The 24,980-nt window shown below is 47.9% G+C and overlaps 1 protein-coding gene and 1 pseudogene across 2 annotated transcripts in view; one reads left to right on the top strand and one right to left on the bottom strand.

Annotated features, from left to right (window-relative positions):
- Positions 1 to 22,051, bottom strand: LOC125429026 (annotated as a pseudogene).
- CELSR3 (cadherin EGF LAG seven-pass G-type receptor 3) overlaps positions 1 to 24,980 on the top strand; it is a 231,456-nt gene that overhangs the window by 143,887 nt on the left and 62,589 nt on the right. The window lies entirely within an intron of this gene.

Raw genomic sequence — 24,980 nt, 5'->3', positions numbered from 1 at the left:
TATATAACCAACATTTTATTTTTATAGTCTATCTTCCATTATGGCATAAGCCCTTTTTTAAACCAGTGAAATATACAAATCACACAAGATGGAAATATGTACATTAAATGTACAGAACAAAGAAGAGGACATAGAAGATTTACATAATATCTGATGAACACAAGTGAAATATTTTACATTAAATAGCATTTTAATAGCTAGGATCATTAGACTCCTCTCTGCTCACAGAAAGTAGCCATTATAAAAAGTAGGTGAGTCAACATATTAAAAAGGATTATGGTTTTTGTATAATAAAAACCAAAAGTGTCTTATTCAATTGAACTAGTGCTTTATTTTTTAAAATGTTGACATTGGTTTGCAAATTCCAGGAACCATGGAGGTAAATATTTCTTTGTACAATAAATTAAGAGCAATCATCATTTCAAAAGATGATCATCATGATGGGATCAATGCGGCAGGTTTTATTATCATTATTTATTTTATTAATAGGCCACCCTTCCCCTCATGGGTTTGTAGGCTTGGCTCATTCCGCACATGCAGAATAATGCACTTTCAAACTACTTTCAGTGCTCTTTGAAGCTGTGTGGAATAGCAAAATCCACTTGCAAACAGTTGTGAAAGTGGTTTGAAAATGCATTATTTTGCGTGTGCGGAAGGGGCCCTTGTGAGAAATTTAAGCTTCTAGTATAGTAATCCTGAAGTGGCAACCAGGCTTACATTCCAATCTACTTCCAGTTATTGAACAGGATGAGCTTGGGGAGATCTGCTGGAAGTGATTAAAAAATGCAGTGAGCTTGTGGCAAGCAGGAAAAGCAAACAGATTTTGTCTTTGATGGGGAAACTGATCAATTTGCATAGGAAACCTTCATGCATGCATTTCCATTATCAGCAATAATGCCTTTGTGGGAAAGGTAAGAAATGTAAACTGAGGCACTGTGGATCCTGTACCAGCTGACCAAGCACGCCACTCATCCAGGAAGGATATACCACAGAAGCTTTCACAACTAAAATAATTAAAATTCCTCTCAGCCTTCTGACAAAAACTAAAATTAATTTGTGACCAACTGACTTTCCAAGATTTGTGTGTTATGGCACTTTTCAAGAAGGAGCTAGAATCCAACCTACAGAAATGCCGTAACAGTGTCAGGCTAAGAACACTTTCTTCAGAGTAAGTATAGCAAATCAACTTGAATAGAATTCTGAGTCAACCTGCTCAGGATTCTTCTCTAAGTGACTTGTTAGATTGTAAAAAGGGCTATGGTGTAGAAGGCAATAACACACTAAGTCTAAACAAAGAAATTGTCCTGGTAACTTGAACAGTTCTATATTTTTTTTAAAAAATCATTGGTTTGTACTGACAACATATATGTATAAAAAGGGTTTGAGACACCAGACACCAGCAGACCATAGTTGCCCCATAGATAAGTAAACTGCTCAAGTATAATCTGAGCAGTTTGTGCATAGCTGCAATATATTTCTAAAGCACTGTGCAGTTTTTTGTTGTCGTCTTTCAAAGGACAGGTGTTGCTGCAACACTGCATTGAACCACTTACAAAAACAACCTAGTATTGCATCATCAACTCAGTGCTTCCAATATTCCACAATGCCGGCACTCAACTCCTTTTTCAAAAGGGATCCAAGTACTCAGGTCACTTTTTAGAAAAAGAAAAAACAATGTTTTCCTATAAAGAGAGTTTAAAGAAAAAAGAACTTTTCAAGCACAATAGGCTTGCCGTTTCCACTCCAGTGCCGTCAACAACGTCCAGATTGTGCAAAAAATTCCTCAGCTAACTCTTTGATATTCTTTTTAAGTAAGGCAGTAAATGGTTTGCTAAATGTGCATGAGACGGGCACACTCTACTTCAAGTGGAAATGTTCCAAAGTCTGCTTTGATCTACACTGCAAAGTCAAAGGCAAATGTTCTGCCCATTGGTTTTGCTAGTTGTTGGAAGCAAGAATTGCCAGATCCCATTCTCCAAATATGTTTCCTTCTGTCCCCTGCAGCTCCTGAGAAAATACATTATGGAAACGATGCCAGCAAACAAGCTGGAATTTACTGTCATAGAAGTCTTTCACATGCCCTTCATTCACACAGTGCATTATTGCAGGAATGCCAAATGTAAATGAAAACACCATGCAGGGGTGTATCTACAGAAAGTGGTGCCCAGGGCAAGCTCTCAAATTGTGCCCCCCCCCCTCGCCTCTTGCAATCTGGATTTACACCCCTATTGATACACCCCCAAGATTGCATTACCCTTTTTGTCACTGCATCACACTGATGGCTCATATTTAATTTACTGTCCACCAATGTTCCAAGATCTTACACACTACTACTCAGTAATGCATGCTCTATCCGGAGGAAAGGAGGGCAACCCCAGGCAACTGGTGCTTGTGACAAGAGCCCTCCTTTACTCCACCCTTGTTACACCCCTGACACTATGTTAAATTAATGGACCTTTCAATGTTCCCTGGCAGCACAGGTGAAAACTTACACCATTCATTTCTTCTTCTTGCCCCATAGGCATTGATAAGGCAGCTTCCATGCTAAGCCTTGTGGATATATCAATCAGCATTGCATCTGACTGTTCTCATTCTTTTTTTGGTCACTAGAGCTAAGAAGAACCATCATGTACAGATCTGCATGACACCAAGTCCAAATGGATCCTGCTCTGATCCCAAGCAAACACCTTATCTACTGCACATGTACTGAGTTATTCATTAGACTATAGGCAGATAGGCTGAATTTCCCTTTAACTACTCTATTTTTATTTTAAGTCTTAATTCTGGTTGTGTAAAATAAATATTCTCTCAGGCTCTCCCCCATTGTTTCAAAAAAATATAAAACTATGCACAGTCTGAGCTGGGCGCAGCAACATTTCCCATCATTTTTTCTTGTAAAAAAAGGTTTTTTTAATATATAAACAAGGAAGCAACCCATTGGGCTCTATAAATAAGAGCAGACATCGTCTTGGGACAGCGCCCCCTGCTGGTAGACTGGAAGAGCTCCTCCCACCCATTCCCACCTATTTGCAGACAAACTGGTCCACAATTTCTGTGCACTTCTTGCATTTCACATAGCAGCACCAGTGGAACTTGCAGTGGCAGCGTTCTGTCTGTACCGTCTTGAACTGGTCATAGCCTCGCCCGCAGCACATAAGTTCACAGCCGTCCATGCCTTCAGAAGTCTTATTGCAGAGTCGGCCCTGTGTGCCCAGGGAGCCAGTGCTCTCGTTGCGCACGCAGTAGTCTGGGCTGGGATCAATGTACACAAGGTCGTGGACAGTGGGGGCATTGAAGCGGCTGTTCACCTGCACAAGCTTGCCCCGGGGATTGAGTTTCATAGCTGCTGCGCTATCGTATTTCTCCTTCAGAGCATCCCCGACTTTACGAAAGTCAGCCAACTGTAGCCAACAGGTCTTCAAACTGCAGGACCCAGAGACGCCATGGCATTTACAGGCCACATCTGCCAAGCTAAACACAGTCTAAATAAGACAGAAAAGGAGGGAAAAGATCAGCACAACTGTTGCAAAACATGCTATGCCTCAATCATAACAGTTAACAACTTTAACATGGCCTTCCCGACAGTAAGTTGTCACAATCTACAGCAGGGGTCTCCAACCTACGTCCCTCAGATGTTCCTGGATTATGATTCCCATCAGCCCCTGCCAGTGTGGCCAATTGGCGGAACTGAGCGGAATCATAGTCCATGAATATCTGGAGGGACATAGGTTGGAGACCCCGATCTACTGCATGTTCTTTCCTATCTCACATGATCACTTTTCTGAGGTGCCCCCAGCAATGCCAAATGGTGCTTACTATGATGGAATCTGTTACTTTTACAAATGGGAACCATTTGCCTTTAGCTTTCAGTTGACATCAGGCACATGCAAGATGTCCTGCAGACAGAGGGACCTCTGAATCGTCTGCTTGTCAAACTTTTTGGGATTGCTCATTTTAAAATGTCAATAAAAGCTGCCTAAGACAAAAGGATGTCCCTCTTCTAACTCCCAGTTTAGTAGTGAAACCTCCCCTGTAGTATATTAGTTATTCAAAATGCATTACTTTCTCTAGTCATGGGGACCATATGCATGATGGTCATGCATACATCAAAATAGAATCATGTTTCTTTTGCCGTCCTCCTGGAGATTTCAGAACTGGTATTGTCTTCATTGGCAGGTGCCCTATGTTGCTGCGTGGAAAGCTTTTTACTCACAATAGATCACCATGTGAATTGGGCAATTTGCCTTCCCACACATTTGGAAAAGCAAAAAGGAGGGAAGAACACTCCTTCACAGAATACATGTTTTTGTACACAGAAAATCCAAGCTCAGTCCTTACTATCATCAGCTAGAAGGATCACAGGGGATGATTTCCTAACCCTGCTACAGGGTAAGCAGACCTATGCTCATAGATAGCCGTTACATCATATTTAAACCTGATGAGCCCATGTGGGTGAGCAGTTTGAGTTTGGCAGCTCACCTTGTGGTGATGGCCACCACCTAAAGCAATTTGAAATGGCTTCCATGTGTGGCTGAAATAGGGCTGGAAGGCTGAGAGAAATGGTGGTGGTCTCTGTTTTCTCATGTCATTGTTTCTGGGTGATCACTAAAGATCACTAATGTCCCCTAAGCGCTTAAGAAAACAGATGCTGCAGTGAACAAGTAGGACTACTACATATCCTGGCTGCCTAGTTCATACTGACCCAGATCTGCTTCTACCACTAAAATTAATGGACAACCTTTAGCAAAGAAAGCTCTCTACTAACTGTTCATCATATAGGCTGCTCTGACGTTCAGATCTGGGGATCGATATGGTTATAGCTAACCAAAGATAGTCTCCAAATAGGGACATATACATGCATATGTATGCATATATACTCCGGCATACTTACCCCAGCTAATGTTGCAATAAACCAAATTAGTAATAAACATTCCACATGATGTCAAGGTGACACCAAAAATTAATGATCTGATATAGAGGGAGGGATTAGAAATCTAAGGTCTCACAGCTGCGTTAGTGTTATTAGTTTAGAGTTAGATGCATTTTAGCAAATGCTTTTTGTTGACTTTTATTATTTTAATGAAGGCTGTAAATTGCCCTGAGCCTTCAGGGAAGGGCAATGAAGAAATCAAAATGATAATGATGATGATGATGATTCTGAATTATTTTGCCACAACAGACTAACACAGGCTGATTTTGCACAGGCCAAATAAAATGGGTTGAGGTCCTTTTAAAAAGCGTTGTGGGGGGAGGTTCCCACAGAACTCACCCCCCCCCAAACGCTTCTAACCCATTCTATTTGCCAGAACCCAGGTTAAATAAAAGTCACTAATTATACCGGGTTACAATCAGCATCTTACAATCTGGGTCTATTTTATCCCAGTTTCTCCCTTCGCATGGCTGCCCGTTTCTGTGAAGGAATTGAGTGAAGACCGGGAGGAAATACTCCAATTTGTTTTGCACGAGCCCGGGTCTTTCGTATTTATACTGCAAGTATATCCACACAGGTGCAAACGTCCCCTGTGTCTCGCATTCTGATTGGCTGTTGTTTTGGGGCAGCAGCATGGAAAAATGAAACCCGCCTATTTTCCAGTTCTGGATAAGGCCCGGTGCAGGTTTCAACATGGCAAGCAGTAGCAAAAAAAAAAAAACAATGGCGCACAGCATCACACCACATTCCCTCACATTCTCATATTTTTGTGGAAAATGAGAGACCCCTCCCCCCATGATATGCTCACTAACATTCAGCCCAAAGTGCACATCTCCCTAACTATGCATTCTGAGTAACCAGTACATGTTCAGAAAAGAAAATGGGGACATTTTGGAACTCCACTCATGATTAACCCAGGCAAAAAGGCACCAGGTCGATACCATGAGCAGAAAATGTGCTTGGGGGAACGTTTCAGGAAGGGCAGGATGCAATGGTTGACAGCTCAGCAGAGTTGAAAATTGACATGACATCAGGTGGGGAGATCAGGGAGCAGGCAGCAGGGCGGAGAGATCTGGCGGCTGGACAGGAAAAATAAACTGGTTCTGGTCTCATGGTGTTTGCATTGTAGTGGGTTCACCATGAGATTTTTGAAAAGAATTGTGGAATTCATGATTTTTGAAAATCCCAGGATGAGGGAAATATCATGGGGCAAACCCGCTTTAGGACTGGGAACCATGCAAACGTCTTGGCCAAACAGGGATATTTCCCTTGCTCAACCTGGGATATTTGGACTGTGCAGAAATGACTTAAATTAGCAACTTTTCCCCTTTAACCTGGGTTTCAAACGCTTCCTGTTTGCCTGTGCGAATTACAGCAAGCAGGAAGCAGTCAATTCCCACCCCCTTCCATCCCTCATTATGGAAGATTCTCCAGGCGATGGCCATTAGAGTGGATTCTCTAATAGGCAGCCATCATGCCAAGCAGGTTGGTGGGGTACATTCTCAGGTGAGGGAATTCTTGGCTGCACGGTTAACACAGGAACCCTGCTTTTCCTGTGTGAACTATGCTGTCTCCTACTGCCAGGATCTCAGTGATCCTGGCTGGCTCCTGCTGCTGCCATGCAAACGGCAGCACAGGCAACTGAAACAGGTTCCATGAACCCATGTTGCCTGTGCAGAATCAGCCATAGCTACCCTTTTGGAATTATTTGAAAGGTGTCAGGTCTCTTTAACTCCTGGCTGATACGATCCAGCCTAGAGGCGAATTCTTATTCAGAAATTCCATATGCAAATCTTCCTTTGATATTCCTTGGTTGAAGAATGGTAATTTTCAGATCAGCCTTTTTAGTAATATGATTACTCATTTGTATTATAGTATCACATAATGCAGAAAACCCAATACAGAGGATAGCGTCAGACTAGGAGCTTTGAGTCATGAATTCAAAGTCCTACTTTGCTATGAAATTCACTGAGTGGCCTGGTCCAGTCCAGTCTTCCAGTCTAGCCTACCTCAGAGGGTTGTTGTGTGGATAGCATGGAAAAAGGGGGCCATATATGCTGCTATGAGCTCCCTGGAATAAGGACAAGTTAAAAACATACCAGAGACACACCACATTTCATTACATTTTAACTCTGCTGTTCTGTTTTCAATCATCTTTCTGTGGATGTATTCTGCTGGCTGAAAATCTATCCCATGCATCCGATTAAGTAGGCTCACCAAAGCTTATGCTTCAATAACTCTGTTAGTCTTCAAAGAGCCACTAGATTTCTTTTGTTCTTGACCTCAAAACTCCATTTCTGCCTCTAGTGTGGAAAGGGAGATCTGTCCAGTATTTTCCCAATGGCCAGACTGAAGCTGTTGTTGACCAAGTAATAAATAAAAATGGTGAAGAAGTCTTGAAATAAGAAAGAGGATACAGAAATGGCCTGGCAAATTATATTTCCTAGAGATCACTGCACTGGGAAGTATGGTGTTTGGGGAGCTAAGAAACTGCTCACACTTTATGTTACCCTTCCCTCCTTTTCTGTAAATTTGGGAGAAAGAAAGGGACCCAATAAAGAGGATGTCCAGTCCATCACATTCCTGATCATATCAGGGCAGAGGTGAAGCTACCAGGAGACGGGGGGTGCACGTTGCACCTGGTGCGCGCCTGGGGAGCAGAAAATCCCCAGTTAAGAAACACCAAATCCAAGCATAGATCCTTTTGAATTTTGATTCAGCTCATGACTCAAGCTTGGCTCCATTCTGAACAGGTCTAGCCCATTCCTGCCCTCCCTCCAAGCTTTATTTCCAATAGCATGACAGGGCCACAAAGGGACAAGCTGTTCCTTTTCTTTTTTGCCATCAGGTCACAGCTGACTTATGGCAACCCTGTAGGATTTTCAAGGCAAGAGATATTCAGAGGTAGTTTGCCATTGCTTGCTTCTGCACAGTGACATTGGACTTCCTTGGTAGAATCCCATCTCAGCACTGATCAGGGCAGACCCTGTATGGGTTTCTAGATCTGAAAGATCAGTCTAGCCTTGACTATTCAGGTCAGAGGCCCAAATATTTCCCAATCCATAAATTCTTGGGAATTACGATTTGCTAGGATTTCTGGACCCTTACTAAGATTCCGCCCGCCACACACACACACGGCCTAGCAAATTATAATTCCTAAAGATCACTGCACTAGGAAGTATGGTGTTTGGGGAGCTAAGGAACTGCTCACACTTCATGTTACCCTTCCCTCCTTTTCTGTAAATTGGGGGGAAAGAAAGGGACCCAATAAAGAGGATGTCCAGCCCATCACATTCCTGATTATATCAGGGCAGAGGTGAAGCTACCAGGGGAAGGGGGGTGCATGTTGCACCGGGTGTGCACCTGGGGGCAGAAAATCCCCCCCCCACAGCATCCCCCTCCTGCTCCCTCACAGCGCCCCCCACACTCACATTAGTGAAACAGTGCAGGCTGGAGAAGCACCCTGTTCCCTTCAGGTTTAAAATGGCCTGGTGGGAACTACGCTTGTCAGGAGATCTTGCGAGCCCCAGTTTTTTAGCCTGAAGGGAACAGGCCCCTTTTCCATGCTGAACTAAGGTAAGGGGGACAGGGTGCCGTGGAGGGGGTGGGGCGGAAAATACAGAGTGTGCACCAGGCGCACTCTGGCTCAGCTACACCTCTGTATCAGAGTGTCACAAAGCTAAGTCTGGAGCTCAGAAAGGAATGAACTTTAATGTGAGGAAAATTCATATGTAATCTGAACTGACCCCAGATTAGCTCTATTTAAAAGAAAGCCATTCTGAATTGAGATGTGAAAATACTTCCAGTAATAAATCATGATCAGTGAAAGGGAGATAAATGATGAGGAAGGCAGTTGCCTGCAGGCTTTAGGGTGATTTCTTTGGTCCTCTTTTGTTAAGGTAATTTGCGCATTTTGGGACTTCTTAGCAAAGACTATTGAAAGGCTGACCTAGAAATAATTTAAAAACAAAATCCAGCAAAAAAAAAATTCCCTCCTCAACAAATCAATGCCATGGGACTCAATTCCTAGTAACTTCTGGTGGAATTGTGCTTATCAGCTAGGATTCAGATTGGCGCTACTTAGGTAGTTTAAAGTGTGTACACTGTTTTCTACCAAAGTTTTATCTTTTGAAATTATCCCTCTTGAACCCTCCAATCTTCTGTTTAACCTCAAAAGGTAAAATTAAAACAACAGCAGGGTCTTATCCAGTCCTTATTTAAATGCTACACAGTTCCAACTGACAGAGATCAAAACAGACACTTAGAATTTGCTTCCATTGAAATAAATGGAGGTTAAAAAAAGCATATAATATTGGTTGACTCTGTAACTTTGGGTTGTGATTGGGAGGGTTAGGCAGAACAGAGATTCCAGGGAAGTGCTGGGAGGGGAGACACACTGCACACATGAGTGGTAATTTTCCTTTGAGTTGCCATTTTATATATAATATTAGTTTTTTAAAAAAATCTCAAGGGCAGTTACAGAGCAGTTGTATGGGAGAGGAACATATAGCTGAAACATTCCTAAAAAGAGAAATAGATCTGTGTACATCCCCTAGACCCAAATGAGAGCAGTTTCTTAAATGTATCTTTCTAACCAGCTACAAATAAATCACTTTTGTTAGTCACACTGGTGGCTACTTTCTGCGAATACTGGAGCCTGTATTAGAGACTGGCGTTTTCTTTTCTCTCCATCCTCCAAGAAAGGTGGCCACCCCAACAGCAGACTTTCCAATCTTGGTTTAAAGAACCCTCCCACACTGAATTTCCAAACACTGTGGGGGGGGGGCTCCAAGCAAGTTAGAAAACCCCCCAAACACCTCTAGACGAGGGACAGGCCTACATCGCAATATCACTTGTGGAAGCCTTGGCAAAAAGGCCTTGATAATTTACCAGGTATAAACAGACGCAGGTCAGTGTTGACACAGCTCCAAAAATCCTGGGGTCTGACACATTAGGTGGATGCTAAATACCACTTCCATAGCATTAACAGGGGGAAGGGAATTCAAACTCTGCCAAATGGCATGGCGGGAAGGGAGCTCAAAGGGGGGGCAAGGGAGTGAGCAGCCACTCTAAGGCTATGTAGGCAACTGTGAAAAGTGAATTTTCTTCTGTTGGGCAACAAATTGTACTTTCCATTTGCTTTCAGATGCCTTCTTCTCTCCACATTTAAATGCTATTAATTTTCAATTATCCTTCTACCTAATTCTGCTTGAAACTTCTAAGTGTAAAGTCTCCAGCCGACTTCTCCTGGCACCATCAGTTCCTGGAGAAACAATGAGCTTTGGCTCCTTCACTTCCAGAGCAATAAAAAAAAGTTTACACTTCCTTCATTTAAAAGATTCTGAAGATTTAAAAAGCCGACAAACTTTTACCACAGAAGAACATGTGTTTTCTAACCAATGCTCGCTTGAAGGGCTTTTTTTTTCACAGCCTCACAAGGAAAAAGGAGCACAACCCCCCTGCAAAGGAATTTCACTTTGGGAATCCCTGGTGCTCCGTTGTTCTTCTCCAAAGGAAATCTGGTTTGGTTGGAAACATAAACCCCTAAAGTCCTATTCAGCATAAAATTTGCTGTGCTTTCAACAGTTTTGCTAGAGGGAATCCGAGGAGGTGGAAAGGTGTCCTTTGGACCCATGTCAAAGGAAGGAATCTAGCCAATAGCCCTTGTATTTGCCACAAGTTCATTCTCTTCCCTTCATTGCCTCTTTCTCATTTGAATTGGCAATATTCCTCTTCTGCATATAAAGAAAAGGACTGTAGCCTGTGAGTCCAGGACAGGTCTCACCTGCAGGCAACTAGGATGCAGGTTTGGTTTGGGCAGGGCGGAATTTTCAGGAAATACATTCAAGGTAGTGGTGAATTCCACACTTCTGACATTCAGGTCAAAGGAAAACTGCAGGAAAAAAGAGTTCTGTTTGGGCTACCCACTCTTCTCTCCGCCTCATTGTTATACGGGTTCATCAAAATCCTACCACTCTCATAAGATCCTTTCTGATATAGTATTCTCTCTCTGGCTTCATGGGCATCCACAAATTCTTTTGCTTAGAAGCGATAGCCATAGTCCCAATGTTATCCCCATCCCTGGCCATACAGCCAGTCCAGGAGGTAAAATCTTTTGGCCAGCCGGCCCTGCTGCAACTCCCTGGGAGGAACAGGCTCCCCCCTCTCGTGAGGCCCAGCTCATTGCATTGACCACTCCAGCAGCACTGACAGCATAGAAGTGAAGACCGTCTCCCTGCTGCCTGCAAGAAGAAGAGAAAAAAGATTCACCCTATTCAATACAGGGTTGCATATATTATGTTATCCCACCAAACCCATGCGTCATGTACTTTTTTTAAAAAGAGTGAATTACAATTTGATTCAATATTTTACCAATCTGCCATCTCCAGCCTCGCTAATCTAATCTAAGAAAAGGTTGTCTCAGGAAAAAGCATCTAGCCTGGCCATCTCTTCCATAAACAACAGAAGAAATTGAAGGTAGGGTTTCTTTTTTAAAAAAGGATTCGATCTATACTGACCATTTATGACAAGCACTTGAAATCATTACATATTTATTGATTGATGTTTTAATTATCAAACAGTTTTTTCCTATGGAAGAATTTTTTGGATAAACAAAGGATTAGGGTAGAAGTCTTATGGGACTGCTTGAAAGAAAGAGTCATTTGCTAATATGTTTGTTTTATTACTTTATCCACATAGAGATTTAGCTAGACAAACTTCATTTGACAGAGAAAGAGAGAACCACTTTAGCAAATTTCTGGAATACATTTTATCAAAATAGAAGGGTACCTTAGGTCTCCTGGAAACTCCACATTTCCAGTTCTTCAAAGAAAGGAAATGGACACTGTGGTCCCAATCTTCCCTCCTTTTTTTTCATGAGTAGTAGTTCCCAAAGAATATAGAGTAAAGCTAATTTTAAGGTAAAACTTCAAGAGAGGTACTTCCTAAGATTCCAGAAGCCAGTTTTGCAACCATAATCCTATCAAGGACCCAGGGTTTTTTTAGTTGATTATACATGTGGACTCATTCCAATGGCTAAGCAGCTTCAGAAAATATTGGCTATCCCAAATTTATTCTATGAAGAACAAAGGCTAGAAAGTCCACAGACCTCTTTAGAAATGGATCAAACACCCTAGGGTACATGCCAAAGCCCTACATAATATGCCAATTTCCAAAGGAGGTCCTACATCTATGCAAGTCATCCCAACTACTGTTTATATTGATCTGTTTGATGTATTTAGCTCTGTTATTAGAGGGGCTACTTATTATTTAAAAGAGCAGTAGAGAACTGTTGATTATATCTTACAACCAAGACTCAGGTTACTCTCTGTTATGAAGGGAATTCCAATATTTCACTCCACTAGGATTTATATTAGGATGCATAAAAAGTTTGTCTCTTCCTAATCCATTTCTCCATATATTCAAGAAGAACTTTACATTTAGATTAACCCCCTTCCCATTTGAAAGAATCCTTTCAAATGTGTGCTAAGAGCAAAAAGTTAGAAATGAGTGTATGATAAAGGTAAACAACAGGTGGAAGAAACTGACTTACTTGAAGGATGGAATGCCTGGGAATCATTTTGGGCAGATTATGTTGTGCCACAAAAACTCATTTTTAGGAGATTGGAAAAGCCTGTTTTAAAACACATTTTATTATTGTCTGCTACTCTGAACCATCAGGAGAGGTGGGGTAAAATCGTTAATAAATAAAACAATAATAATAAAAGAATAAAGCAAGCTGTATTCACTTTGACATTATCAAAAAAGCCTTGTTGCCATGCAGAACATTGGCAGTTTTGAGACCTTCAGTCATTTTATAAACCTACTTTCCCTATACTACTGTCAAAAAGATTATGAAGTACTTTTCTTATGCCTATTTCCAAACCAGAAAACAGAAAAAATAAATACCTCCCTGCACTGACACCATTTTTAGAGAAAGGTTTCTGAGCAATCAAGAACATGATTCCTGACCTTTCTCAAAGGGAATTTGGGCTACTATTCCTCAACAGTGAAGCTGCTGAAGTCCAGGGGCACGGATGGGATTTGAGCAGCCTGTCTGTATACTTTTTCACAAGCTGCAACAATTTACTCCAAAGGCTTATGTTAAGATTCAAAGTCATATTTTTTTCCCAATATTAAACTCTCTCTCTCAACCCACTGTACAGATTCCACTATTATAGCCATGAGTGGTGAGGCAGTTCTCCCCTACGAGGCCCAATCACAAACATTTTTTTAAAAAAATATTACTCATTCCTTTGTTGAAGTTTATTGCTCTCTCTCCCTCCAGCCACACACATCCCACTTCTATTATGCAACTCACTTTCCCAGGATTATTCAGGAAGCAAAGAAGGCGGCACGTTTGTGAAGCCAGTGATATTGCACTCCAACTGGTTTACCACGTCCCACTGGCCCCTTCATCCCAAAGCCTCCACTGACTTTCTGCAATCAGGATTACGACTCAAGGGGAAGAAGTTACAAAGAGCCAGCTTCTTGGCTGGCGCTGATTCTGTTTGGGTACCATAACTTTCGTTTTAATTAGCAGCTTCTTCAGCAACCAAGGAGCTTTCAATTCCCTCTTTCAAAGCTGTTAAAAGTGTTGGTGTTTAGCTATAGGCATCACTGCAACTTACATGTCAGCCTTTGCCCAAGATAATATATGGGATAATATATAGGATTTGGTGCACAATTATCATTATACAGTTTGTTTCTAGTTCTATCAGCCAATGAACAAGTAAATCATGAAGGCTCATGACCTATACATCAGAACTGCACTCAGCCAATTATGGATGTATAACAATTAGTAGTTTTTGTTAGCTTGAGGCATGAATTTGAAATAGAAATTGTGTCCCCCTTCCAAGAGAAATTATCAATAATCAAAGAAGAAAATAGCCGATTATTATGAAACAACAGTCCCTTTTTTTACAATAAATACACACACTTTTAAAATCTTTAAGAGCTAGATAAGCATGTACTGGGCTCACTTCTCTTTTCAATTAATTTGAAGCTAAATTACCCTGCCAGATCAGCTCAAACAAGCAAAGATGTGTTATGGGTGGGAAGTTAAGGCCTGAAATTATTAGGGACCGGTTCTAATAATACTTCCATTAGCCATGGCAATTTAGACATCACCAAGGTGTCACATAGCCCCGACGAGCAGAACATCAAGTTTGTGAGAAGCTGCCAGCCAGCATCGAGATGCTAGTGTTTAAGATTTCAGTTATACAGTGCCTCTGTTTGTTGGGGGGATTGAGAATAGGCCAATAGCAACCCTATCCATTTACGACTACAGGAGAATGCTTGAATCCAGAGCGTGTTTCCATATATTGCATTTTGTAAATCAGCACTGAAAATGTTTAATCTAGGATTCTTATAAAAATTAACTTCCAGAGTCAATGTGATTTAACAGCACAGCTTCAGACAGGGCAGAAGCGCTCAATTCATAAAGTAGAGTTACCTTTAACCCAATTTTAAACACATTACAATCCTTTCCCTATTCTGTTTCCAAAGAAGAGTGTAGAATCAGATTTAACTCTTAGCATTCTGAACAGCTTGAAGCTCCAGAACATGGAGCTGTTGGACAAAAGTTATTGTAGACCTGCAGAGAGATTTGCAGATTGGAGCGATAGAGATGTTGTTGTCATTGTAACTGCAGGAGGCAACCCCTCAAGAGCAGAGTGTTTAATGCACTGCCTTTGAGTCCAACTTTTCTCATTAAGGGGGGGAACAAAGTCCTTTAAATTGCACATGGGGTGCTGAGCATTTGTGCTTCCACCCAGGCATAGCAATGCAAGTCAGAACCTGCAAGAACAGGAAAGATCTTTATGGCTTTGCCTTTAGCAGTGACAGTAATAATTTCACCGAGGCATGCAACCACCAACATACACACTTAATTTTTTCAGAAACATACCAATTGCAAATGCTAATGTATTTCACTGCTGAACAGAACTCTGCTTTTACCCAAATGCTTTTACTGTGTGAGAGACTCTGTGTGAATGGACTGCATGTAAAAAAAAAATAGTTCAGAAGATACTGATGTGCGGCTAACTGGAGGCAAACCCAGTTGTTACACGGTATTGGTATTCCAGTCACGAAAATGATCCTGTATTGACCAAATGCCCCTCCTTACATTTCTCACGCTACATATAGATGTGACTCATTGTTAATCCACATTAAAGGCAAGCTGAGTAGTTTTAGGAATTCCCATCCCACAACACCAGCAGGCTTAGTGCTGCTGCTGACTTCCCACTGGAGAACATGGCTGGCAGGAGGCAGCAGCGCTCTATCCTTTCTTGCCAGGTTTCAATGAAGCATAAGAAACTCTTGCAAGACCTTATTAATAGAACATTAAACCAAATACCGCACACATCTTCCAAGGCACTTCCTACCTATCTGCATGACTCTGCCAAAAACAGAGTTATTATCCACAGTGCTACAATTCCATCGTCTGTGGCGGAACTGATACTGGCATTCCTTAATCCCAGTCTTTGCTCCCTCTCCGATGTACTGCATGTGGTCCTGGTACAAATGGCAGAGCTTCTTCTGTCCTTGAGAGAGCCCTGCCAGCTGGCGTCACAACTGCTTGCAGGCTCCAATTATGTACACCTCTGGCATCTGAACAGGGTTCATGGGATTCATGTGGTTCATGCCCAGAGACCTGCGTAAAGAGAGAATTATGTTAGCAGGGCAAAGCCTCCAGTGCCGTTTATGGGTTCTGCAGACACAAGTCCGTGTGGAACTCAGATGCTAAATGTGGTCACGGGTTCTGCAAATGTGAGTGCATATGGGATGCAGCCTTAAACGCATTTACTTGGAAGTAAATCAATTGTTGCGCTGGGGACAGCAGCCAAAATGTGGAGAGTGGGGGTGGGGGAGAGAGAGAAAAATCTTCAGCTTTGTTTAATAGTTGGAAAGTTAAAGCAAACCATATGTATGAAGTTATTGAGACAAGCATCAAATTTATATTGCTATCTAAATATGATGCATGCCTTCCTCCAGCACATCTTCCTCCACATTTCCAAGTCTCATGTAATCTCTACACATTTTTTACTTAAGAAGACACAAGATGATCCCCAACAACTTTGTAGACCAAGTCAAGCAGAAGATATTTCTCTGTAATGTACCACAACTTAAAGCTATACACACACACAAACCCCAATGCCTTGGGAACTGACCTCAAACAGTTCACTCCAGCAATTGATAAAAATTGAAAACTTCCTATGTGAATGAGACGTTGCTGAAACAGAATTTCTGCACAAAGTGACTGAATCAGAAAAGGCTGCCGTTTCAAATAGACAATGGAAAATGAAGTGACTCCAGATTCCAATTTGTAAAAAAAGACAAAAACTTTGGCAAATCATTTGGGTTTTTAAAAAAAATTATATATATATACAGAAACAGAAAAGAAATGTCAGCTTATGGTTTGCTTAATTTTTATTTTTTTGAAACTAAAATTATGAATAATCATGTTTAACAATCACAAAGTATGTTCTCATTTACTTTCTCTTGAATCCAGATGATGTAAGGGAGAACTATCTTGCTAAAATTAACCTTCATTTTATTCCAAACCAGGATTTAACCAACCATGCAAATGTATTTCCCAAGGAAAGGAAGGAGATGAATATGGGGATTCCTCGCCTGAGATTGATGGCGACAGTTTTTACAAAATCCACCAAGGCCTTGTTGCTCTTTGATTTCTTTCTTCTTATACAGTTTCGTAAAGAAAATACAGTCCCTTGATGTGAAAGTCAGGGACCCTCTAGCCACACAAGCACATATAAAGAACAGCTTACCACCAAGAGCTGCCTTCTATCACCACTTGGATAAGCGAAGAGAAGATGGCCAGACACAAGAAGAGGGACTTGGACGTCATTGCCCTGCCCAGCATCCACAAAGCTCCACTTGGGGCCGAGGGTCCCATCGACTTCTGGTTGGGAGAAAGAGAAGAGGAAGACCTTTAGTGGAGGCTCAGATCATCTCCAGCCCCGGCTGCTCTTGGGAATCAGCTGCCCCTTCCCGCCAGCCCGTCCTTCCCCCCACCCCCAGGAATGGGCGCACAGCAGCAAAAGACAGAGCCCCTTCCAAGGCATTCGCTGTCTAGTCCCACCAGGGAGCTCAGCCTCTCCAGAAACCCTGCAGCACCGACACCCCCCCCCCCCCCACACACACACACACCGCCTCCCACCCCCCAACAGAGAAAACAGAGCCGTCCGGGGCCGGGCACCTTCGTTCTTGCTCTCTGGCTGGCCGCGGGAAGAGCCACAAGTGGGGAAGGAAGGGAGCCGAGGCTCTGGGCGGCGGGCGTGTTCGAGGGGTGGGGAAGCCCAGCGAGAGGGAGAGAGGCAGCTGGAGCGCTCAACTCCGAATTAACAATGCATTCATGCCGCCGCCGCCCCCCCCCCCCCCCGCCTCAATAATTATGGGAGCCGCTTCCAGATGGGAATCATCGAAACGGATCTCGCTCTCTGGAAGGTGTTTGCGAGGCACGTTTTTCGCTGCCGGCGATGCGCCTCGCTCCTCCCCAGCGCCGCTCATAAACTTCCCAAGTTCTTCCTCCCCCGCCCGTCGGAGCAGAGCCCGAGAGAGACCCCCTTGGCTCGGGGACAGGCCAAGCCCTGCCTGCCGTCCAGGCGCGCCTGCCTTGCCCCGCGGCTGCGCCACCGGGACGGCGGGGGAGGGGCGGCGGGAAAATGGGAACGCCGCGCCTTGGCCGGAGGGAGGGAGGGAGGGAGGGGGTGGCCTGGCCAAGGATGCAAGCAGGCGGACCGGAGGGGCGATTTCTCCCTCAAAATCCGCCCCCGACCGGGAGTGGGACCAAACTGGAAGTGGCCCCATTCAGAATTAATGGGCCCAGAGCGCAACGCTTCCCACTCGTGCCCGCAGCCCTTTGCCTTTGCGCTCCCATGCTGCGAGAGGCGTTAGAAAGCTCTTTCCAAGAGAACAGTGGGGAGGGGAAGCTTCCTCCCTCCCCCCCCCCAATAGCCAAGGCAAAGGAGAGAGAAACCGGATGAGAAGAAACATCCCAACGCGGACCTTCTCCACCTGCCGCCCCCCTTTTAACACTGGCAAGGCCCCCTGTGATGGCTGCGCGGCACACCACCCCGCGGGCTTCATCCTCCCCTCGGCGGGCCCGGAGTCCCTCTGCCTCTCCCAACTGACTCCTTCCGCAGCCCAGACCTTCCGAGGGTGGGCGCCACTTGGGGAAGACGGGGCGCCCCCCCCCCCCCCCCGTCGAGGCCTGAAGGGGTTCTAAAATCCACCGCTTTGAACACTGCCGCCTCATTCCGAGGCGCAGCTGCGCTCAGAAACCAAGAGCTTGACCGCAGCCCCCATCGGTATTCGGCACTGGCAGGACATGCTCCCTGGCCCATCGCCGGGGTTGTTTTCGTTAGGTGGGGAACAGCGAGGAATTCTCTCTCGTCCCACAAAAGAAGCGCGTCCATCGCGCCCACAGGGGCGGGGAGGGGGGCGCCGTTGAAGACCGTGTAGAATGGGGAGTGAATGCCTGTCTCCCCTACTACACGCACAAGACAGGACGGAGATGACGATCTACAATCCAGACCGGGGTTGACCCCCAACTCCACGAGTCCTGCTGCGGGTTTCAGTCTGGGATTCGTTGGTCCGCATTGGGCCGGCTCGGTCACGGTGGCAGAAAGATAGACAGCCGAAGGAGACTTTGAATCGTCCGGACAAAGGGACCTCCCGGCCCCACTTCCACGCCAGCCCTAAAGCGAATCGCAGCAGGCATGTTCCGACCGTCGGGTCCGGCGAAGTGCTTTCGTCTGGCTCGGCTTTCTCCCGCCGCCTTTCGCCACCGTTTGCTCGGAGTCGACTCGCTTGGTCCAGCCGCCCAGCCACGCTGGAGCCATTTGCGCGCCAGCAGCTTGTGAAGCGTCCCAGCAGCCGACGGCTTCGGCTCCTCGCCCAGTTGGGCGCTTCTCAGGCGTGAGGTGCCGAAGTGGGCCGGCAGCGGTCCAAAGCGCTCCCGTGGAGCCGACCGGCGGGTGACGCAAACCAGCCAGCCGCTCCCTCGACCGGCTGGGGGGGGGGGGGGGGGAGGGAGGCATTCGGCAACTGAGAAGGAAGCCCCGTTTGCCTTAATAAGCGCGAACATGTGAAAGGGAAACGGGGGGAGGGAGCTAAGAAAGGGGCCAGCCCTCGCGGGGGAAACTGAGGCCCGGTTTGAGTGGAGGCCCCAGTCGGAACTAGCTCTGATGCCGTCGGGGATGCCTGACGCTCCTGGGGTATCCCAGGCCAGTCCGGCCTCGGCCCCACAGCATTCACCGCCTGCTTCACTCCCGCCAGAAACAGGGATGTTTCCCCTCCCCGGAGAACCAACTGAGCCCGGCAGAACCACCTCCACAAGCTCCGCACTACTCCCCAAGGGGGCAAACTGGAGCTCTCTCTCTTCCAGCGAGCTGATCCCATCTCCGCACCAGGTCGGAAACTCCTCCAGAGAGAGGACGGAGGAGAGTCCAAAGAGAAGCCAAACAGTCAGAGGCGCCACCGCGCAGAAGTCTCCACCAGCGTGGCTGAGGGAGGGCGGGAGAGGCGGGGGTCAGGCTGAGGGGCTTCCACTGCCACCCAGGTTCTCCCGCCAGCTTCGGTGATGTCTCCTGCGAGCCTCAGTTCCCCACCAGCCTGACGTGAACAAGCGATGCGGCACCCCACAAGGGCGCCCCCCCCCCCGAAGGAGACTCGGCTACCGAACCGCCCATCCTATGGGCTTTCCTAGGACCGAATGGTTGCAGCAGCAGCGGGCGCCTGGAGGGGCATCTGACGAAGCCGGACCCGGTTCGGCCCGCGTTTGGAGGGGGTGGGGAGGAGGCAGACCACAAGGGCAGCTTTCCCACTGGGTGAGGCTGCGCCCGGCCTCGAAAGGCTCCACAGCAAACCCACATTTCTCGCCCAAAGACTTCTGATCTTCAGTCCTGACCTGGCCAAGACCGGCTCCCGTTCCGGATCTGCTTCGAAAAAAATCAGGGCGCGGAGACGACCACGGGATGAGAGCGACCCTGCAACCAGAGAACCTGCACTGGGGGGGCCACAGACACGGAACTCACGTGTCTGACCGGTCGAGAGGAGAGCGCCCGACCCGCCAGCTGCCCTACCTAGAAGCGTTGGCTGGATCCCAGACCGACCTTGCCTTTCAGATAGGGCGGTTGCAAAGAAGTATCGGCCAAGGACAGGCTTTTCCAAAATGCCTTTTAACAACAATTTCCTTATGTCACTCTGCCTTGCGCATGGTAGCTCGGTAGAAGGGGGGGGGGGGAAGCATGTAGCCGCTAAAGTTTTTTTTTTCCACGCTTGGAAGCACAGCGAACATCGCCGCCCGGCTTAAAGGGCTTCCCGTTCCACGATTCCGCCAACAGGGGGCAGCCTCAGCCGCGAAACGTCGCGGAGATCTCCACCTCCCCCCCACACACATACACACACCTCTTCTCTTTTTGTTTAACTATTTATGAAGATCGCTCAAGTCAGCCTAAAGTAGCGAAAGCTCTTAATGCGACGTCTCACCACAACGCATGTTTTAGCCATTTGCAAGCCGCTTATTTCCTCCGGAGACGGCTCGAACTCACCGCTCTCAAGGCGCCCTTGAGGGACGAAACGGTTTTACGAGTCGCGGAGAGCCCGTTTGCAAAGGTGGCCCCGGGCAGAGCAGCCGGTTTGCCTTTGCAGCGCAATGAAAAGGAGCTCTTTTACAGGCAGATCTGCCCCCTCCCCATCGGCCAGGGTGGTTCCCCCCCCCCTTTTTTTGAACAAAAGGGGGTCTGGAAAGTGTGTGAGGGCAGCCGGCACATGGCCGCTGTATTAGTGCTAGCTCTGCCCTGGGTAAGTGGGCATGCAGGCTGCGAGAACCCCCCTAAGCTCTGGTGGGTTGTAAAATGCAGACACAATTGCGCAGGCTGGACGGCTCGGCAGCTTTCGAGGCAGCGTTTGGCCATGAGCCCCCCCCCCCCCCCCGCCTTCCCCTGGGCTGGGCTGGGCTGGGGGGAGGAAAGAAGGACAAACTACAGCAAACTTTTATGAGCTTCAGCTTAGAAACAAGGAAAGCCACTCATATAACTCCAGAAGGGGGAGAGGGAAGGGGGAGTTTACTCGACTGTGCCCCACTCCGCCACCCAATTCAAATAAAATCATCCAAGGCCTTCGGATACCTCTCCGAAAAGAGGTAACTTTCCGGGTGACGCTGAACTCTCGCTTATTATGCGTGTGCAACTAATTTAGCATGCAATTGTGATTAAAAACAAACTCGCACTCCTCTTCAACAAGGGATCCCAAAGGGCGTCAAAGAACTAACTGGATTGAGATGAAGGAAAAGGACTAAATGTCCGGAGATGGGGGGGCGGAGCAGCCCCTCGCCTTCGCCCACACAGGCTTGGGACCCTCTAGAGATGCGGAGTGACCATCTGCACCAGGAACGCTGGGGACATTTCCGGACCACTGGGGGAAAGGGAAGGCAGGCCGAACGGCCCGTCCAGGACGCCCTGGCCGCCGGCCAAACTCTCGTGAAGATCTCGCCCTCCTTGCGGAGCTTGCATGCCCACCTCTTGCACGGGCGCCTGGACAGAGGGGGCTCAAAAATGTGGCGCGAGAGAGGCCGACGAGCTGGGGAATCCCACATGAAAAGGACAAAGGGCCGCCCCAAGGCTAATCGGTGCTTGCTAATCGACACACACACACACACACACACATCGCAGAAGCTACGACAGTTCACACGGGACGGGAGACGTCTCCGGATTCCGGAGCAACAGGTTTACAACAGAGGCGGGGGGGGGGGGGGAGGCTGAACTGTTGCACCCGGACAAGCAGGAGGTGTTTTAAAAGCCCCCCACTGACACTTTCACCTTCGTAGCAGCGCGCGGAAATCTGGAGCCGAAACCAGCCCCACCACCGCGCGTCTAGGAAGGGGGGCTTTTCCAGCTTGCTGTTTCTAACTAGTTTCACCCCAGAACCAAAGTTGGGCAGAAACAGCCCGTCCTACCCGGCTACATCTCTCCGCTTCCGGACGTCGCCGTCTCTCCCCCCACACACACACCACGCTCCACCCCAGCAGCCCCAGCCCGGCTCACCTCCATTGTTGGGGAGGGGGCGCGCGGGAGGAGGGGGAGAGAAGCGGGCCACAAAGTCCGAGTGAAATCCAAGCGGGGAAGCCCAGAAGCGCGGAGGGCGTCGTGGGACGCCACTCCGAGGCAGAGCTCTACAGCGAAGCGCCCGGGGCGGCGGGCCAGAGAAGCCTCCTTGCCAGCTAGGTCCATCCCGCGATCACGACAGAAGCCAGCCCGGTGGGGGCAGGAGCGCGGACCGGACCGCCGGCACGGAGGCACCTCCAAGATGCGAGGCACGGGCTGGGTGCGATCGCGTCACTCCGGGGACCGGCTGGCTGCTGCCGGGCACGCCCTCGGGGGAGGCTGCCCCGGCGCTCGCCTCCTGCCTACCCGCTGCCGCCAGGGCGCCCCTGGAGCTGCCGCGCCGTGCCCCTTCAGGCAACCTCCATTGCAAACGAGCGAAAGCGGCGCGGAGACGGAAGCGGGACGAGACGGTGCTGCTGCTCCGCGCAGGCGAGCTTGGGAGCGCGGCGGTAACAGCCTGAGTTGCTGCTGCTGGCCCCGGGCAGCCCCGGCGAGTGGCGCGATCGAGGCCCAGCTACATGCCGTGCGCGGCCGCCCTTCTGGCTGCTGCCCGCTGCAAGAGAAAGTCGGCAGGTCTGGGAGGCGAGCGGAGCGGAGACCCGGGGAGCCCTCGGCAGCTGCGCATGCGCCCCGCCTCCCACCTATGGCAGCCCCGCACCTCCGGCGGGCGGGCGGGGGGCAGGCGCGCCTTCCTCGGCCCGCCCGGCAGCCAGCACCTCCACGGCGCACCCCAGCGAGGCGCGGCAGCTGCGCGTTTCTGATCCAGAGTCGCCGCGGATCCCCGCGCACACACCCCCCCCCCCCGCCCACCCAAGCCGGGCGTCCAAGGTGCGCTCAGACTGGCTCACCGCGGACTGCTGTGCCACCCATCTGCGAGGTGTACTCTGGCGGGCTGCAAACCGCTGCCCGATGTCACCGGGCCACCCGGTCTATATGTCGTGCTCATCCTCACTGGGATCTTGTTTGCGCTATGGTTGGACGGGGTGGTGTCCGGTGTTTTTTTTTAAGTAATTAATATTCTGTGGCGTGACTTTGGTTCTTGGATTGTTGCCAACTTGGTCCTGGCAATGAGGATTGTCAAAGAGACCCACGATCCATTCCAATCCCAGCCACATTTGACGTTTCGCTACCACGGGTTTGTTATTTTCAAATTAAGGTGTACCTGGAACAACAATCAGTTCCAGCTTGTTGTAGTGGTTAAGAGAGGTGGACTCTAATCTGAAGAAGCGGGTTTGATTCCCTTCTTCTCCACATGAGCTACTGGCACTGATGCAGAGCATCGCAGTGTGATCCTCTGCTTTTCCACATGAACAGAGAGGAGTAATCTGTAGAACTGGGTTGGATGTCAATCCTGCACATGAAGCCTGCTGGGTGCCCTTGGAGTCTCTCAGATTTCTCTCAGCCTCGCCTACCTCACAAGGTGCTTGTTGTGAGCTGCTGGGCTCCTTAAATGGTGGGCAGGAAGTTGGGTTATAAAAGCAGTTTTTCTCTTCTGCTCTTCTTTGGGGTTGAGGGGCAGAATTTAATGCTGGTGTAGAATTTCCAGAGGCCAGGATTCCCGCGGTCTCGCATCATGGCAAACGGCGCCCCCCCCACTTACCCCAGCCCAGTGGTTTCGCTGCAAACTTACTGACCCTTTCCTACCCCTTACCCTTTTCCGAGAGTTGCTCATTACGAATCCCCAGCTCGGCGTGGCATCCCTGGCGCACCAGGACCCCCCCTCTGCACCAGGGTCATCAAAAGGCGCCCTTTGAAAGAGCGCCAGGAGTACCCTAGCGCTGAGGGGCGCAACAGCAGCAGCGTGGTGGCAGCTGCGCTGTCGACGCCCCTCTCGGTGGGAGAGTGCAGAGGGACCCAGTAGCGCGGGGCTTAAGGTAAAGTGGGGGGGGGGAAAGGAGCGTGGTTTCCTAATGACAGCAAGGAATTCTCCCCTGCTCAGGGGGGTTGCCTCTACCAGTCAAATGGGCCAGGGCGAGGCGCAGGTTTCAAGGGCACATCCAATTGTCTTGTGAAATGGGACAGATCCCCAGCAGATTGGCAGAGTTCTACCAATGCGTCCTGGGGCTCCTGGAAAACGGTGCTGAAGGTGAAATCTGATTGGCTGGAGGAAGCGGGATACGTTGATAAGCCCTGGCAGGCACCAAAGGTTTATGCAAGACTTATTTACCAAAGGTACGCAGGAGGCCCCAAGACACGTGTTACATGTACGAACAGCGGCTGGTTTTTAAAAAGGCGCAGCAATGATGAGTGGATCATCTCGCCAGCTTTATTTTTTAGCGTTATTTATTTGCCGAACCTCCCACTCCTTCGGATCCCCAGAGCCAATAATAACGAATGTCTTGATCAGAACTGCAGCGCTTGTTAGTGAACATCAATCCCGACACTTGGCACTCCTACCTTTTCTAGGATTTCCAAGGAGTGCATCTCTTGTAATGATCTTGGCAGGTATCGCGGGGCGGCACTTGGGCGACAACGGCCTTGGTGCACCGAAAGGAGCGCAACATCCATTCCTTTAGCGGCCCCCAGGAGCGCTCCATCCAACACCTCCACCCTGTACCCGAACTTGGCCCCAAGTTGCAGAATAGCACTGCAGGGTCGATGCAGAGCATTTAGACCACCCTCAGAGTGTATACCACATGAAGTGCAGTGTCACTGAAATACTCGGGCCTCTACTCCCGAGGTAAACGAACACAGAATCGTCCAGTGAGCATGGAAAACTCCCTTCCCTGATGTTTACCTCCTTTTCGTGACTGCGATCCTATAAACTCTTACGTGGGAATAAAGTCCCTGTCAAGCTGCCCTGCCTACCTTCCGGCAGACGCACTTGAGCTTGGGGTGAGATACACAGACACACACACACACACACACACACACAGAGAGAGAGAGAGAGAGAGAGAGAGAGAGAGAGAGAGAGAGAGAGA

Source organism: Sphaerodactylus townsendi, linkage group LG03 (assembly GCF_021028975.2).
Source record: "Sphaerodactylus townsendi isolate TG3544 linkage group LG03, MPM_Stown_v2.3, whole genome shotgun sequence".
Classification (NCBI taxonomy): domain Eukaryota; kingdom Metazoa; phylum Chordata; class Lepidosauria; order Squamata; family Sphaerodactylidae; genus Sphaerodactylus; species Sphaerodactylus townsendi.
Note: the sequence above shows the minus strand (reverse complement) of the source record. Positions and strands in the feature narration are given on the sequence as shown.